This window comes from Poecilia mexicana, unplaced genomic scaffold (assembly GCF_051168715.1).
Source record: "Poecilia mexicana isolate PSO_F unplaced genomic scaffold, ASM5116871v1 scaffold_9, whole genome shotgun sequence".
Classification (NCBI taxonomy): domain Eukaryota; kingdom Metazoa; phylum Chordata; class Actinopteri; order Cyprinodontiformes; family Poeciliidae; genus Poecilia; species Poecilia mexicana.
The window spans coordinates 14,377,096-14,393,153 of record NW_028263378.1 but is presented as its reverse complement, the minus strand read 5'-3'; the positions used below and the strand labels follow the sequence as shown (position 1 = coordinate 14,393,153).

At 37.8% G+C, this 16,058-nt stretch overlaps 1 long non-coding RNA gene across 1 annotated transcript in view; it reads right to left on the bottom strand.

The window, feature by feature from the left end:
- Positions 1-281: 281 nt before the first annotated feature.
- The window catches only part of LOC148157663 (uncharacterized), a 29,338-nt gene continuing 13,561 nt past the window's right edge, over positions 282-16,058 (bottom strand). Inside the window, exon 3 of the long non-coding RNA XR_015764269.1 lies at positions 282-4,420. This is a non-coding gene — a long non-coding RNA (uncharacterized LOC148157663). The remainder of the gene's footprint in view (positions 4,421-16,058) is intronic.

Here is a 16,058-nt window from a genome sequence, read left to right as displayed (position 1 = left end):
ATTTTTGCTGAAGTTGCTGAAGTTTGCTGATTTAAATCCATAATCCTATACAGCAATAGCCTAAACTTTCTTCACTATCTCTTCTCATCAATGTAATTTGATCCTCGTCAACAACCGTTTTTCAAAGTGTTCACAAATCTCTTCAACTGGTAAGAAAAGGCAAAGCCTTGATGATTTACACATTAATGGTACCTGCAGTTAAAATTTCTAAGATGAGTGAGCAAAAGACGACTCAAAAAGGGCAAAGAAAAACAGATGTTTTGATTCCAAAAGCAGAATGGTCTGATAGACATAATGAGCTTTATTTCAAGTGTTTAACTGAGTCTATTTTTAAAACTGAGAAATTAACTCTTTTCAAAATGCTCACTGATAAACAAAACCTCACCTGAAAGCACTTTCGTTTTCAGATGAAAAGGACACATTTACACAATATACATGACTTCATTTATTAAAAAGAGTAACCCAGTCTGTCTTCTGAAAAAGGAAATATCATTTTCAAACGGCTCCTTCAGGTAATTATTTAAATGAGCTTCTTGAACGCAGCTTTAAAGTAAAAGAAAAATAAAAAAATAAAATAAACACAGCTTATGAAGCATGCAGTGACAGGTTGTTTTTTTTTTTTTAGCAATGCTACTTTGCCTTTTTACAGCTTAGATGTTCTTCTGTTTATCTAAATATCTGTAAAAAGTGAAATAACTCTGTTTCTATGTTGTGAAGACAGGTACATATCAGTGAGGAGGCAACAAATAAAAACAGGTGTGGTCATAGCTTCGAAACATCTCAAATATATCAAAAAACAAATGTATCACAGAATGTACAAAATAATTAAAGAGAACAAATCAAACAGTCATACTTATCTGAATAACTTTCATTTAATATTACACCATATCCCTCTACATTAAATGTCATATTTTCCAGTGTTAATATTTAGTTTATTTTAAAATTTTATATTTTGCTTTCCGTTTAAACTATTATCATAGGTGCCTAAAATATATAGCGGAAAAATATGTACAATGTGCAAAATGAAAAAAAAAAAATAATAATAATTCTGTCAAAAATAATGTAAGAGATGAACAATAACTGTGCTGATTCTTGAGATCTACTGTGTTAAAATGTACAGAAATATTTAATTTCATTAATTTGTATTGCTCTCTCTTTTACCCAATTACAAATTAAACTGTGTCCATCTCCCAGCAGCCATAAAGCTCGCTTTATATTTACACATGATTAGTTGTGTCATTTTTCCATGGTTAGATTTGTATGCAGGACTCTGAAATTGCAACCTCAAAATGGCAACAAAGTTGAAATAAATGAGTAAAGTATTAGGTTTGCAGTTATTAAGTACGGCCATAGATCCAAATTCTGACTGAATCATGACTGTCAATCATCTTAAGTTTTCAAATACGCCTCATTAATTCTTTCCCCTTCTTTACTGCTTACATCATATACACCCCAATGCTCTGATTCGTTTGATTTCATGATTACACTTTACTTTTTTTCACTTTTTAATTAAGTTTTTGAAAAAACATTGTGTTGATTTGTTTTTTAATGCCATTTTCTCACCTACTACAAATGAGCAAATTGACAATTTGATTCTTTTTCCTTATTTTATTGAATGAATCTTGCAGTTTCATTAAATCAATCTAACATGATAAAGACGTAAAGAGAAGCATAAGATAAAAAAACTGCTTATGCCGTTGTAGTAAAGATCAGGGTTTAAAAGGTGGGTTAACATCCCTAAAAGAGCAGGAACCCCTTCGTCATTGCACTGAAATTTATCTTCCATTTTCAAAGATTTGATTTTGTTTACCTAGACTTAATTTAACCAGCTTCCAGGGGTCTGGAATAAACAAGGCTGTTCTCTGTTGAATGGTGACTCATTTCACACCAACAAAAGCATCACTATGTCAACTCTTTAACCAAACATCTCCATAACACCAGCTTCAGTATCAGCTAGCTTCGCTCTGGTTTGTGTCCTCATACATATAAAGTGGGATGCAGGCAATACCTTGCTATAAATATACTGTCATATTATATAAATTACCATATTTGAAGCATTTTGAGGCTCATTGAGTGTATTTTACATGATCTGAAAGTGGAAAATTGTAGGTTAGCAGAGATAAAGGCTTTAAAACACCATTCTGTTTTCCTTAATATGTAATTAAGTAATTAAGTAATAAACGTTTCAGTAAAATTCAAATTTGTCGGACATGATTGCAAATTGTGCACACCTCACCCATTAGACGAACTCTGAAGAAGGGTGGATCCTCATTGGATTTGTAGCTGTACTTATTAATTGTTAGGCGAACAGAAAAATGCAAAAGGTTGAAAACATCAATGATTTCCTCAAGCTTTTTTTTCCCAAGGATCCAGTATAAAATGTAATCATTTGAAGTAGTCTTTATCATCAGTTCTCCAGACTTCAATGTTTCTTTGGACTTTGGCTGCTTTTTTACATAAATTCAGCCTAGGCCACGCATCTACCTCATATTGTTAAGTGTCTGAGTAAAAATACTTGGAACATGACCCCTAACCTGTTTCTGTGAGTAATACTCACCTTAGCAGACCTGCCAGTTTCAGTGGACAGTGATTTCTTGTTTGCCGTTGTGTAAGTGACTATTTTCTGATGATTGACAAACTCCAAGAGATTCTCAAAGCTTGGGACATTGTTTTACAACCCAAGCCTGCTTTAAATTTTCCCTCAACCTCAAGCCTGACTGTGTTCCTTGTTCTTCATGATGCTGTTGCTTGACGATGTCTGAAGCCTTCACAAAGCAGGTGAGTATTTACTGAGGTTAATTCACAAACATTGGGGTGAACTGGGGGACAAATCGAAATGTGAGCCAAACTGTCAAATGAAATCCCCCTCAAAATTCAACAAAGTCTGTGGATATAATGTGGTAAAAAGGTTGTAAGAATGAACTGAGTGTGATTACTTCTGCAAGGCGAGTTATATGCATATCTCTGCTACCATGGACTAAAAACTCAACACAAACATAATGTACAGCTTTTTTTATGAATCTCCCTACCCGTTGTTATTATAGCAGTGTTCACGTGTTTGAGCTATTTCCTGCATGAAGTGTTAGCATGACTGTATCGCCTTAAGGTGAGGTTTATTTCAGAGAAACATCAGATGAAGGTGTCTGTGTTCAACACTGACAATGTTTACGTTCTGTAATTGGCCACAGATGAGTTATATGCCATCTTATGTTTGTTTTTACTTAAAAAAAACAAACAAAAAAAACAGTAGCATACATTGATTTCCATGGCGCTTAAATCCAGCTGCTGGCAAAGCAAGAGGAGGAAACTGTTTCACGGCGGATAAGCTAGATGTTTTGACAGCCGTGCTTGTTCGTACCTGCAAAACTAATTTGATGGCCACATGGCAGTTTGAAAGTGTAAACAGTCGGCTGATTTTCCCTGCCGCTCCTAGTTGGTGACAGTCTGTAACAAAGACTTCCAGAATCTTGCACAGCTCATCAAGCAGTTATCCATTTCATTAATTGCTCCATGCAGAAAGCAAAGCCACTGGAATTGAAGCCATTCTCTTTCAAAGGCTCCCCAATATCTCTGATCACTTTTATTATTTGCTCTAAATGAGACTCGCGCAGCAGTGCAGACTGCAGTAATAGGAAGCTGGTGCCAAGTTCAAATAAAATCACTTTTTTGTCTTCAAAGGGGAAGATTTTCCTGCCGATCTTGAGGACTGTTTCTAAAAGCCTCTCCTCTGTTCTCTGAGTAATCTCTCAGCACCAGTCCGGAGATTTTGCCGTTATTATACTGTCTCAACAGGAATTAGAGCAAGGAAGTGAACACAGTGTGCACTCGCTGTTAATGTGTGGAATACATGTATAAAAATGCAATGTGCCTGACAGAATATGGGCAGCAAGTAACTGGGAGGCAACCGACTCAAGCGGGAGAGTAAACGTGCAGAAGCGAACGCGTGTGTTTCTATGTACGATTGTGTATTGAGGAGAGTAAAAGCCTGCGTACGTTAGGGGGAGGATGTAGGTTAATGGTCGTCTCTGTGCCTCTGATGTGAATAATTTATCCAAAGGGAGGCTTTTATGTGTCTCCGAAAGCTTGCTGTGATTGGTTGATTGTGCTGCTTCATCTTCTACCTGCTTCCTCCACTTTTTCAGATGATAATGGAGAGCTCCACCTGACAACTGGCACAGCTTCCCCTCTATTTCACACGCCGTGTTTGTTTGTTTTTCTTCTGTCATCCCTTTTCTCCTTTTTTGTTACATCCACCGTTTTACATTTTTTTCACTCTGCAGTTTGCAGTTTCTTAGAAAGACACTCGATGGCACACACTCACATAAGACATAAGCAAACGCGCAACAATCTTTTCAGTCTCTTGTGTGCTCGTATCTGCGTGACATCACCTCCACCGGGATGTTCTGAAACAACACACAGCCTGAAGGAAAACACAAAAAGCATGAACAATGACAAAAAGAAAACTGACAAAACAACAGAGACTGAAGCAAATAATAATAATAATAATAATAATAATAATAATAATAATATGAAAGGTTATAGGTCTTGATATGTCAGTGTCACAGAAAGGTTTAGTCCTAAGAATTGAAAATGTTATTTACCCGTCCTTTAGCTAAACGTAAGTAAGTAGAAAGAAAAGAGCGCTAAAAGTGTGCAGTGTCCAGTGTTAGAACAGAGGGGTTTAGTATATTAGATAAGTAACACAAAACAACCCGAATAATACCCGTTTTGTGTGTTTACTGAGATCAAGATCAGACATAACATATAAACAGCTTTTGAAGCGTCTTCTTCATTTTCAAGTATTGTCAGACAGACCTGCGAAATAACTTTGACATACAAGCGCTCCTCAGTGAGTCAGACGGATTGCAAAGAACCATTGCTCCTTTTAAAGAGGAAGTCCATAAATGGGAGCACTCAACCTGTTGTAAATCTTCCAGCGCACAATATTTCACCGCCGAAACATCGAACAGCTTGTTGCAAAAGCAGCAGAAGAAGAAACCTCTATTGGTCCCCAGCCGCAGCCAACACTCGATACGAGAGTGAGACAACAACCAGCAATGTGCAAATGAAGAGCAAAGAAGTCTTAATAAAAAAAGTTTACCCAAAGCTTTTTCTCAAAGAAAATAAAGTAAAATCTGAATCTCTGTTGAAGGCTGTGGCGTGTAACTAATGACTTAAAAAACCTTCCAACTGGTTTAGTTTTACTTGGGTTACTAATGAACAAAGACATGTGATCAATCAAAGGCATTTATTGAATATGGACCACCATGGCATCCAAAAAATGGATCCAGCTCTGTCTTAAGATTTATACTGAAATTTTTTTTTTTTTTTATCATCTTGCTTTCTACTCTCTGGGTGAACTTGGCTGGACAGTCTGGGCGCGGTGACAGCCGTTTTGAATGTTAGATACTGAGATACTGTCTGCACACTGGAACGGCTGATTTGGATTTCTTTTGAGACCTCTGCATAAAATCTGCTGCAATCTTCTTTCTGAAGGTGACATATAGCTCTTTGTTTACAGAGGCAAATCAGATAAAATGTCTAAAGGGGAATACAACAATATTTGTTGTATTCTTCAACAAATATTGCATTTTTTTTTGAATATACAGACATTTTAAAAGGTATTTTAAAACAAAACAATATTTTGTTTATTCAAAAATATTTTATAAAATTGATATTAAACTTTCATATGTGCAAAATATCTTGGACAAACACACAGGCCATCAAAAGGTGTCCTATTTTTTCCCTTGACTGTGGCTGTTTTATTCCCAAATTTTGTACAAAATATCAAATATAGCTTTGCAGGTAATAGATGAATTATAATTGGGACTAAGTCATTGTGGCAAAAAGTAGGATGTTACAGTACGTGTTGTTTTAAAATGCTTTAATAGTTGGAGTGATCTTTATTTTATTTAGTAGAAAAACAGAAATAAACTCAGAGAGAAAGGGAGAAACTTGGGCTCAATTCCAGGCTTAGATGATGTATTATGTTTGAACCTATGTTTGAACCATTAAGCGCTTTTGAAAAATATTATGAGGATAAATCTATCTATAACCTCAAATGCCGGCATGCCAGTGGCTTGGCGTCTGATGCTTCTAATCATAACATTAAGAAAGCGTTCCCTTTTTTCCAGTTCCAATTATTTGTAATTTCTGAAGTGAAATGAGAACAGGAGATGCAAGGGGCCATCTGGAGGAGATCAGACAAAGAAATTCCTGCCATTTCTAATGTAACACTTTTTTTTCCCCTTAGTATGACATTTAAATCCTCTGCCTCCACCTGTGCCAACACATTTCAGAAAAAACACGCCACATGTAAGATTTTGCGTCCTAAAATATTGCTTTCCTTCCTTACGTTTCTCTCTCCCCGGCGTTTTCGCAGCTCAGATGGGATGAAGCAAACTGTGTGATGGTGTAAGCTATTTTATCATTAAGGTAATGAAAAGCTATCCACCTCCCTCATCAGCTGCCTTCCACCCAAATCAAGATTTCGCTGCTCATCATTTGGTAGATTGTCTGAGCCTTTCAGACGCCTCGCTGCCAGCTTTGACCCCGTCTGAATCCCTCACTAATCTCTCCTTCATGTCTTCCTGCCTGGATTTGTACCTTGTAAGAAACACTTTGATGTGAGTAAACGGAGAGCTCACTTCTTCTTGGCTCTTTTTGTGTCTTGCTGGTGGGGGGGGGGTTTGTCTAGTATTTAGACTGAATGACAGAAACCTTGACAGAAAAAGTCTTACTATATCATATTGGTGAATAAAAATGCGATAGTTTCAGGGTATTGCCACACAACTCAAAACCAGAAATGCAGTTTTATTTCTTTGCACCAATGATCCCCAATCAAAATGTTTGATAAGAAGACCAAAATAAAAAAAAAGATTAAGATAAAGATTCAAAGTACTAATTCTGCAATCTAAAGTCTTACAATGGGGAGTTTTAAAAGCTACTTGTTGGTATGCGTCAATGCTAATAACTTAGCTATGCACATGACAAACATGTATTCAAAAGTACTTAACCATATTTCATTACTGACAAAAAAAAGCTCACCAACTTCCTGCCAAAACAATAAAACCTAGTAATGTCAGATTGAAATATGACTACTCAATACCCCAACCTCACCAGAACAAAGCTAAAACGCCTAAACTTTAATCTAACACTGCTTTACATTTCTCTGAAGCATTCTCCCTGGGATGTCTGCTGTGTCTCTTCATGATGTTGTTTGTCCACTAATGTTCTTGAACAAACCTCTGAGCCCTTCACAGTGCAGCTGGATTCTCACTGAGACTATATTAGGTAGGCTCTATTTGCTATCTGGATGATCCATGAAGGCATTTGGTTTCACTACATTTCACCTAAAGGTATCAGATTAAGGACTCCTGAATGCAACTGCGTTAAAAAAGTTCAAATGTTACGAAGATACTTTGACAGGTTACTGGAATCCATCTGCTAAACTTGCCTTCAAGATGAGAATGATAATGATGAGATTTTTCATTAATCAATAATGCAGCAAAGGTCACACTCACTCTGATATTTCTCACAAAATCACAGTGGAACATTTTCCAGTAAACTGGTAAAAAAAAAAAAAAACACTTTACCTTCACCAGTGTGCGTGCGCGTGTGTATGCGTGTGTGTGCGTGTGTGTGCGTGTGTGTGCGTGCGTGCGACCTTTTGCCAAACATGTAGCACAAACACATTGATTCTACGCATTTGAACTTTACTTTACAGTACCTGGACTTCCCACTGGACTTCAAACAAAGGACACCAGGATAACATGTCCATCGCATTGAACCGTTTCACTGCTATTCTAAAGCAAACTAGAATATCATCATGTTCTTCATAGACGATGAGTATTATTATGTTAAAAGCAGCAACATCTGGCAACAGACAGAATCTGTGCCTGCTAAGCATTAGCAGTGTTTGCAAAACAGGCTCAATTTACAGACATGCTAGAGGTTGATGCCAAAAAGAAAAAAAATACACAAAGCAGGATAAAAACAAAATCCACCTGATGTGGAGTTATATGGCATCGGATGTACTGAAGAAGATAAGAAAAAATGTTATGCTAACAACATCATGTTTCAGTGTTGGTATAATGTTTTTGTTGTTGTTGTTGTTGTTGAAATGTTGTGATGGTTATAGATCAGATATAACCATATTTGCCCACTTTCCAAAAAGCTAAATCTGTCTTGGAAAAACATCAAGATGTTTTCTGGCAAAGGTGAAACAGGATTTTTTCCTATGAAAATTTTAACCAATTTGATTGTTACTATTTAAACATGAACGCTAACTTTAACTGAGGCAAGTGAGGTCTGCAGTGCTTTAGATGTTCCGACTTCTTCTGAGTCAATGAGTCGTTGATTCGCTCTTAAGAATAATTTTGGAAGGTCAGCCACTCAGAAAAGTTCACAACTATTCAATGTTTTTCTTCACATTTGTGGACTGTGGTTTGCCATTCTTAAAAAAAAAAAAAAAAAACTATATAACCTTTTCGACACAGACAGATGCCAATGACTTTCTTTCTGGTTGCTTGAAAAGACCAGTGCTATTTTTCAAGCAACCCTGATCTTGAGAAATGTTGCTTTTTAAGATTTTCTTGGCCTCCTGGTGAGAGATAAGTTCAATGTAAGATCTCAACTTCTGGAGGCACTAGTCCTCATCCTGGCCTCTTCATACTCAGCTGGAAATCACAATTTGATGAAGCTACTGGGGCCATGCAACCCGCATCCAATTTTTTCGTGGCTTTCTAACTGGCCAAATTTTGATCTTTTCACCCCCCCACCACCCCAAAAAGAAAATCTCTGAATTTCACCACTTATGTATCAGATTGTTTTCAAAGTGCCTGCATTCTGAATTGTCATTTTGTATTTTCTCCAAATTTTATGTTGTGCATCACTTCTCCCCCAGAATATAATCCTGACCAATATATTTATGAAATTATAAAAGAAGTCTGTGTTAGAGAAACAAATCACTTCGCATTAAAACAGACTTCTCTACAGAAGTTGCCAGCAATACTCCACCAAGGGCCGTTGCTATTAATTATGCTTTCTTTTTATTAGCTTCCACAGGACGAAAAATGGGATTTTCGGCAGCTATCGACACCTTGTTCTGCCGTGCGCATGGAGAATGAGGGCTTTCGGCAAGAGGTTTTTGTCAGAGTCGAGCACTGCCAAAAATGGTCAAAAATGCTGCGTGTCCGTGTTCCCCTAGGAATTCCCTTGTCTTCTTGTGATTTTGTGACGATACTCTCACTGGTGAATAAATGTATCCATAGATGGTGGCATCCATTAGTATGGTAGCATCTATGTTATTCTTCTGTGCATGGGTGTCACTTTGTGGTTGTAAACTATTGACACAGAATTATCACTGTAGTCGCATTTAGTTAGTATAATGAACAATAACGCAAAAAAATTGGATTGTAGCAAAAAATCAGAATTGAGCATTAAGACCTGCTCTGTGATCGCATCTTTAGTTATTTAAAAAAAAAAAAAAACGTATTCACTGGTATATTAATCCTCAAAGACCATCAATATTAACCGAGAGTTTGGAAAATGGTAGCAAATCTGGTTATTAAAGAAAATCATGCTGTTACTGAGCCTTTAAATTATCTATACCTGGAATAAAATGAAACCCTAGGCGAAAATTCAACCTGTAAGACTCTTCTGGGATCACCTATTACCACGCCTTCACCCCAGCCAATCAGGACGCACCACCTCTCTACCTCGATCCAATCAACTGGCAAGAGCTCCTTCAAAAAGGCGAAGCAACCACAGATCCACCCGCTTCAGCTGTGTTTCAACCCACCTCCTCCCCGTTTCCACCACCAGTCTCCCAGACGCCTCCAGGTCCCCTCAAGACTCCTCCCTCCAAGCTCCGCTCCACCACCAGTGACTGGGCCCGGGGGAAGACCTACCGAGCTTCATTCGAGCCGATCATTCAAGCTCGCTGCGATTCTCAGCACGCACGTCTTCTGCCGGTGTCAGAGCGCCAAATTCTCGGCCCAATAAAATGGTCTAACTGCTGTTTGTCTCTCTGTGTGAGTCTCTACAGATTGAATTGTGATTATAGCTTTTTAAAAATATTGTATGTACAAGTTGCAAGAAATTCAAACTTGGTCCAATTCAAACATTGCCTCCCTGAGCAGAAAAAAAAGCTTTTTTTGGCAGTAATTTTGCAAACAGGATAAGATCTGCAGAGTGGAATGAAATAATTGGAGCAATTACAGAAACGTCCATCCAAAAATACATTTGAAGAATAAGGAGAGCTTAGGATGGTTGCCCCACCATGTCATCTTATAAAAGGAACTAATTATAAGTCACCTTAAAGAGTGAAATGTTCAAATTGTGTTTATGCAATCCATAATTGCAAGCATGCTTGTTAAGTCTTGTACCTTGGCAATGTGCCCAAAATACAAGAGCATGTATTTAGGAAGCTTAAGCAGCAGAAATAAAGTCAGATCAGGGAAAAGCAGCAGCAGCAGGGTGATGGCTGATTCATCCGTCAGGACTCAAAGGAGAACCCCATTCCAGGCAGCTGACACTTCATGATAAAGTACATACTGAGTTGAGGGGAAAAAAACAACCTCTCCTTCCCCTTAAGTTGGCTTTGCCATTTCTGTCTGTGAAAACTGAGGGACATTTGCAGGCTGGCAGTGGACTAAAGGTACGCAAGCCAAAAACAACACATTCAGATGTTACTACCAGTAAGCAGTGACCATCAGACAGAAAACACACTGTGTTTCCCAGTGGGACAGAGATTCTTCAGCTTCCTTGTGTTCATGCCACACAGCAACAGAAAGAAAATCCTCCAGGGAGCTCTTTGAGGATCTAATTTGCAACTTCACTCCAGGAGACGACAATCCAGTAACAGTGGTTAGCCTGTGTACTGTGGATGTTTAGTGGATTACCAGTCCCAGGATACGGCAGAGGAATGTGACATTAGGGGGTTTATTGGTATCGCAGATGTAATGGTTTATGCATTTAAAGCCACATCAGGGTCCGGGGCCTACTCTGTAGCTCCCATTTCAAAATCTGAGCTGCAGTAAGATGCCTGATATTTTTTAGACACCATAAAGTGACACCTGAAATAATAAGCAAACAACTTTACAATTTCCATTACAGAGCTAGACGTGGGCTCTCTGTTTTAATCCTCCACCTGGTGAAAACAGAATCGTGGTATACAGAAGGTTTCAGCTTTGGCATTCAGATAAATGAAAGACAGAGCAAAATCTCAAGTAAAATAAATGAAACCTGTTTCAATGATTTTTCTTCTCTTTTTTATATTTTACCTACGTACACTTTTTCACTTTTAAAAGAAGCTTACATCAGCAGCTGGATGTTCGAATTTCAACCAAACATTCAAACAGAACATAGTCCAATTCTTAATGTACCAAAACCGTGAAGTTTTGTGTTTCACTGACTCAAATCAGCTCCAATTCATCTTCAAAGTTCCCATGTCAACTTCAAGCATCCGTACCAGCGCTGGGCCTGGCTGCCATTCATCCCCCGCCCTTGTAGAGGCAGTGAAAAACCCGTTTCTGTGCTGTGACTCAGTCTACAAACAAAGCCGACAAATGGAGCAAAAGATGCCTCAGCTTGAGGCAAGATGGAGAAAACAAAAAACTAAAAAAAAAGAACTTTGGATTAATGATTTGACGTCTTTTTTGTCTCAACTGATTACTTTAGCTGGTTGCAGGTGTTGTTTCATCTGTGTGTGCGTGCGTGCGTGCGTGCGTGTGTTTACGTGCGCGTGACTAGGAGTAGTGATTCACTTCTCTCCCAGACACAGCTAGTGATAATGATTTCGTTTTGGAGCAGCGCAGGTTGGCAATGACGCAGGTTGTCATGGCAACAGCATGCAATGGGCAACGGAAGTTGACCATATAGTACTGTAGACCTTTTGACAACTGCACACGTGTACGCAGCAGCCCTTTTATTCATTCATTTGTCTTGTTTCCATCCACATTTTTTTTTATCTCTCCAACACACAGACAGACACCAATGCTCTCTACACAGGAAAAGAAAAACACAAACCAGTGTGTCACAGCTCCTCACACAAGCAGCACTAAGCAACTTTTCTTTCTTCCTTATTCCCTTCAAGAGAAATTCTGCATTCTGCTATTTACGGATGACGTAACCTCCCCTCAGCATCATGTGGTTAGGTAATTTCTTCCATTTTTTTCCCCCTTAATTTCCTTTTCATTATTCTTCATTATTTATTTTACTTATACAACTAAACAGTTTGAAAGAATGTGAGAAAATATCTTTGCAACAGCTGTCGTCTAACTATAGCAGCCAATGACGACCTGTACATTTATTCTCCCTTATGCATCAAAGTCTCTTTAATAAATCGGTCTCATGCTGCATCTAACAATTATTTACCTGGTATGTATCTTCTTCTTTTTTTTTTTTTTAAATAAGGAAGCCGACATTGCAAAAAGTATCTTATAAAAATACATTTATTCTCAGAATTACTGATTAAGTAGCTAAGCTGTTAGTAACCACAACAATATATTTCATATCTTAGTTAAATAAACCAACAGGACATAAACTGGTTCCGATCATATTAAAAGTGTCATGATGAAGGGTGTTTTCACTCCTCCTCGTCAGAGGAGTGGATTGCCCCGTTTCTGTTGTCTACGATGTTGTTGCCATTTACCAATTAAGAGGATATTGATCAGTAAAAGTGAAATCATTGGCCATTAAAGTTTGTTAATTTCTTATTATGACATTATTTGATCAACAAAGGGTTAGATCAAAACAGTAAGACGGCTAATTGATAATAAAATAAGTATTTCCTGTAGCACCAATCTAAACATACGATCTGTCCATCTCAGACTGTGCTGATTGAAATCCTGGGCAGACAATTGTCGACATTAACAGCTTTTCTTGGATTTCATAGAAATACCTGGACTTTTAGGTTTATTGCTATTGTTAATAAAATCTGATTCATTCTAACACAGATATTTAAAAAAATGAAAGCAGAGAAGAGAGCAGGTGAGGGCAGGCAGCTGCTTTGCAGAGGCTGGCTGCATATCAGATACTATTTTATAACGACTTATGTATTTAAAAAAAATCCAACAGCTACAAAAGCAGAGAGAGACAGAGACAGTAGCTTTAAAAATGAGTTTCAGGCGCCTTATAGCCCATATGTGTGTTTATTATTTTTCCCAATAAGCCTTTGAGATCTGCTGTAAGGCAGGTGACCCAGCTGCAGAACAGCATTAAAATTATTGGAGACTAATATTATGTGGAACTTTTCTTAAACACATTAATTTCACAAGTTTTCAGATCAGAATTATTTATTTCAATGAAGCACTGAGGGAAAAAAAACACCTCAATGTAACATAGAAGGTGCAAGTTTCTGCCTTTTTCATTTTACAATTAATTTATCAGTAGATTCCTGAAGCAGATACTGGGATTTTTTTCCATTAAACCTAATATTTATCCAGTAGACAGGTATTAATATTGATATTTCATATTTTATGAGCTATTCACACTTTAAATGATATAAAAGTATCAAAAAAAGATTTGAGCTTGGCCAGCAAAGAAAAAGATACTACAGAGGAAATTCAGAGTGGCCAAAACGAATGTTAGAATAACACTTCAAACAGCTTGTGTTGTGTCAGAGATGGACTTTTTTTTAATATTATTACACAAAGTATGTCAGTGTTACAATTTAAAACTGTCAAACAGATACTGAATGGTATTTAATATGTTGTGAATAAATTCTGCATATTAAAAGCTGAATAACTAACCAACTTCCTAATTCAAAACTGCAGCGATTTAATTTAAGATGAGGTGCTACCACAAGTAAGGAAACTCATGCTGAGGGTGATGAAGGCCAAGTGTGAGAGTAAGAGAGGGAGCAGAGAAGGATGCTGCAAGATGGATTTTTCAAATTAAAAGCATTGCTCTTTGTGCATGCAACTGCTGAGACAGAAATATCTTGGCAAATCAAATACACGTCTGCAATGAAGGGGCGACTAATGAACATCATCCACAAAAAACCTGCATTCTGTCATTATGTTTACTACATTTGTTGAGACATCCATCTTTATCATTTGTTTCTGTTTTTGATTGCTTTGTTTGACAGCAGCAGATGGACTGGAATGGTGATGAATCCAGTGCAGCATTTTAGCACAATAAGGCAAAAAAAAGAGAGAGAACAGGCTGTTGTATAAATTAATACTTACACAAATTCTTCATAGGTATTAAAACGAATGTAGAAAAAAATACAAGACAAAATGCTACCACAATCAGTTTTCCTCACAAATCTTTCCCTTGTCTTCACAGATGCACACAGCAGAGCTGCTGACCTTAGCACTGGACGGTTCTCAAAAAAGCGGAGCTATGAAGACGGCAAAATCTCGCCTCTGTCTGGACAGGCAAACGATCAATCGACCCATCAATAAACTTCTATCTGTTTTAGAGCCTTTCCATCTGGCCCAGCGCTGCTGTCGACTCTATCCCTTTTTGCCATCTTTCACTGTACAGCAGATCCACACATATGCAACAACAAAGCAGCCAGACATGCTAAATGATATTGGCAAGCAACTTTGCCAACTCTCATGCATATTCAAGACAACTAAGGACTTTGTGTCTTGGCTACTTGAGTTTCTACCTTGGTGTAGCAGGACTAAGTGCTGATTGATAGCAATAGCCTCATTAACATAGATTCTGTCATACAGATATTTAGTGCACTGGCTGCCAAGAAAAAGTCACATTGATGCAACACACTCGCTCTCTGGCAGCAAAGACCTTTCCGGGCTAAGCGGCGGCGCCTTGAGAGCCAGCTCACTGTCACGGTGTCTGAGCAAAACTACCACGCTGACACGCTGTACATGTTTACACGGTAAACTTGCCTGCGTCGGCAAATCTCAGAGGTGTGAATACCCATATGGCTCAGTCTAAATTCTGAGGGATCATTTCTGCTTCATTTGATATGAAGGAACATTGGTAAGAAAAACACGGAAAATAAATGCATTACAGATTTAAATGCAATAACGACATCATAATGTCTTTGCATGTGTAAATAATTTGTAAATTAATCTGACAGAAGCTTGGAAACACTAACAATCTCATACAGTGATGTACAAAAACACCTAAGGATTTATCTTCCATCAACGAGACAATATTTTTTCAAAATATAACTACCTAGTATATAATATTATGAGTGGTAATAAGCAAAAGATTGACTTCCCATATAAAAATATTAGCAACTTTAAATTTTGCTTGTTTCAAACCTTAAATGTGGACCTATCTTTCAATCAGGGGCATGATTTACATGTCTATAATTTTTAATAAGCACAATCATGCAATAGTTATGTCGTATCTTCGTCCTCGATGCTCAACGCAACATAACTCCAATCCTACACAAAATTAAGCTTCTGATTGGCGGTCCTTGTGATTACTCCTCCGCTGGAAGAACGAAGTGACAAAAGAGGAGCTGAGTCTGAGTTTGGTACCGCAGACATTTAGGATCCATCAAACTGGCCAAGTCTGACAGAACCAATTACAATTTCAGATTCAGTACTGACTGAATCTGAAATGTTAACACATACAATGTAGTTGAAAGTGCTACAATACTGAATATGGAAAAAAGGTAACGGATATTATCCACTTAAATGATGGTCTTCAAAATGTTTACATTAGTTTTGATTCTCTTTAAGTTCCTTAAAGTAATTTCTTATGTCGAAGTAAAAAGAATAAATTAATAAATAAAATGCAAACTAAACCTGGAGTCATTGCAAGCTCCGTTTGGCGTACTTTTGTGGTCTCTGCTTCCGCATCTTTCCTCCCTCTTGGCTTTCTCTCCAGCTGGCTTATTTTGCTCCTGTCAGTCACACCTTTGTCTAATTGCCTCCTTCCCCTTTGTGTATTCATTTTTCATGCTCCCTTCCTCCCGTGACAGTTCGTCTCTGTTTTGGTGACAAGTGTTTCAGCTTTCTCGTAGAGTAGCTCTCAAGTTTTCTGGGGTTTTTTGGATTTGGCATCAGCTTTTGTGATTTAAATATCCCTGCCTGAGTGATTGCTCTCCTGTGGGCTGCCCAAGCTCGAAT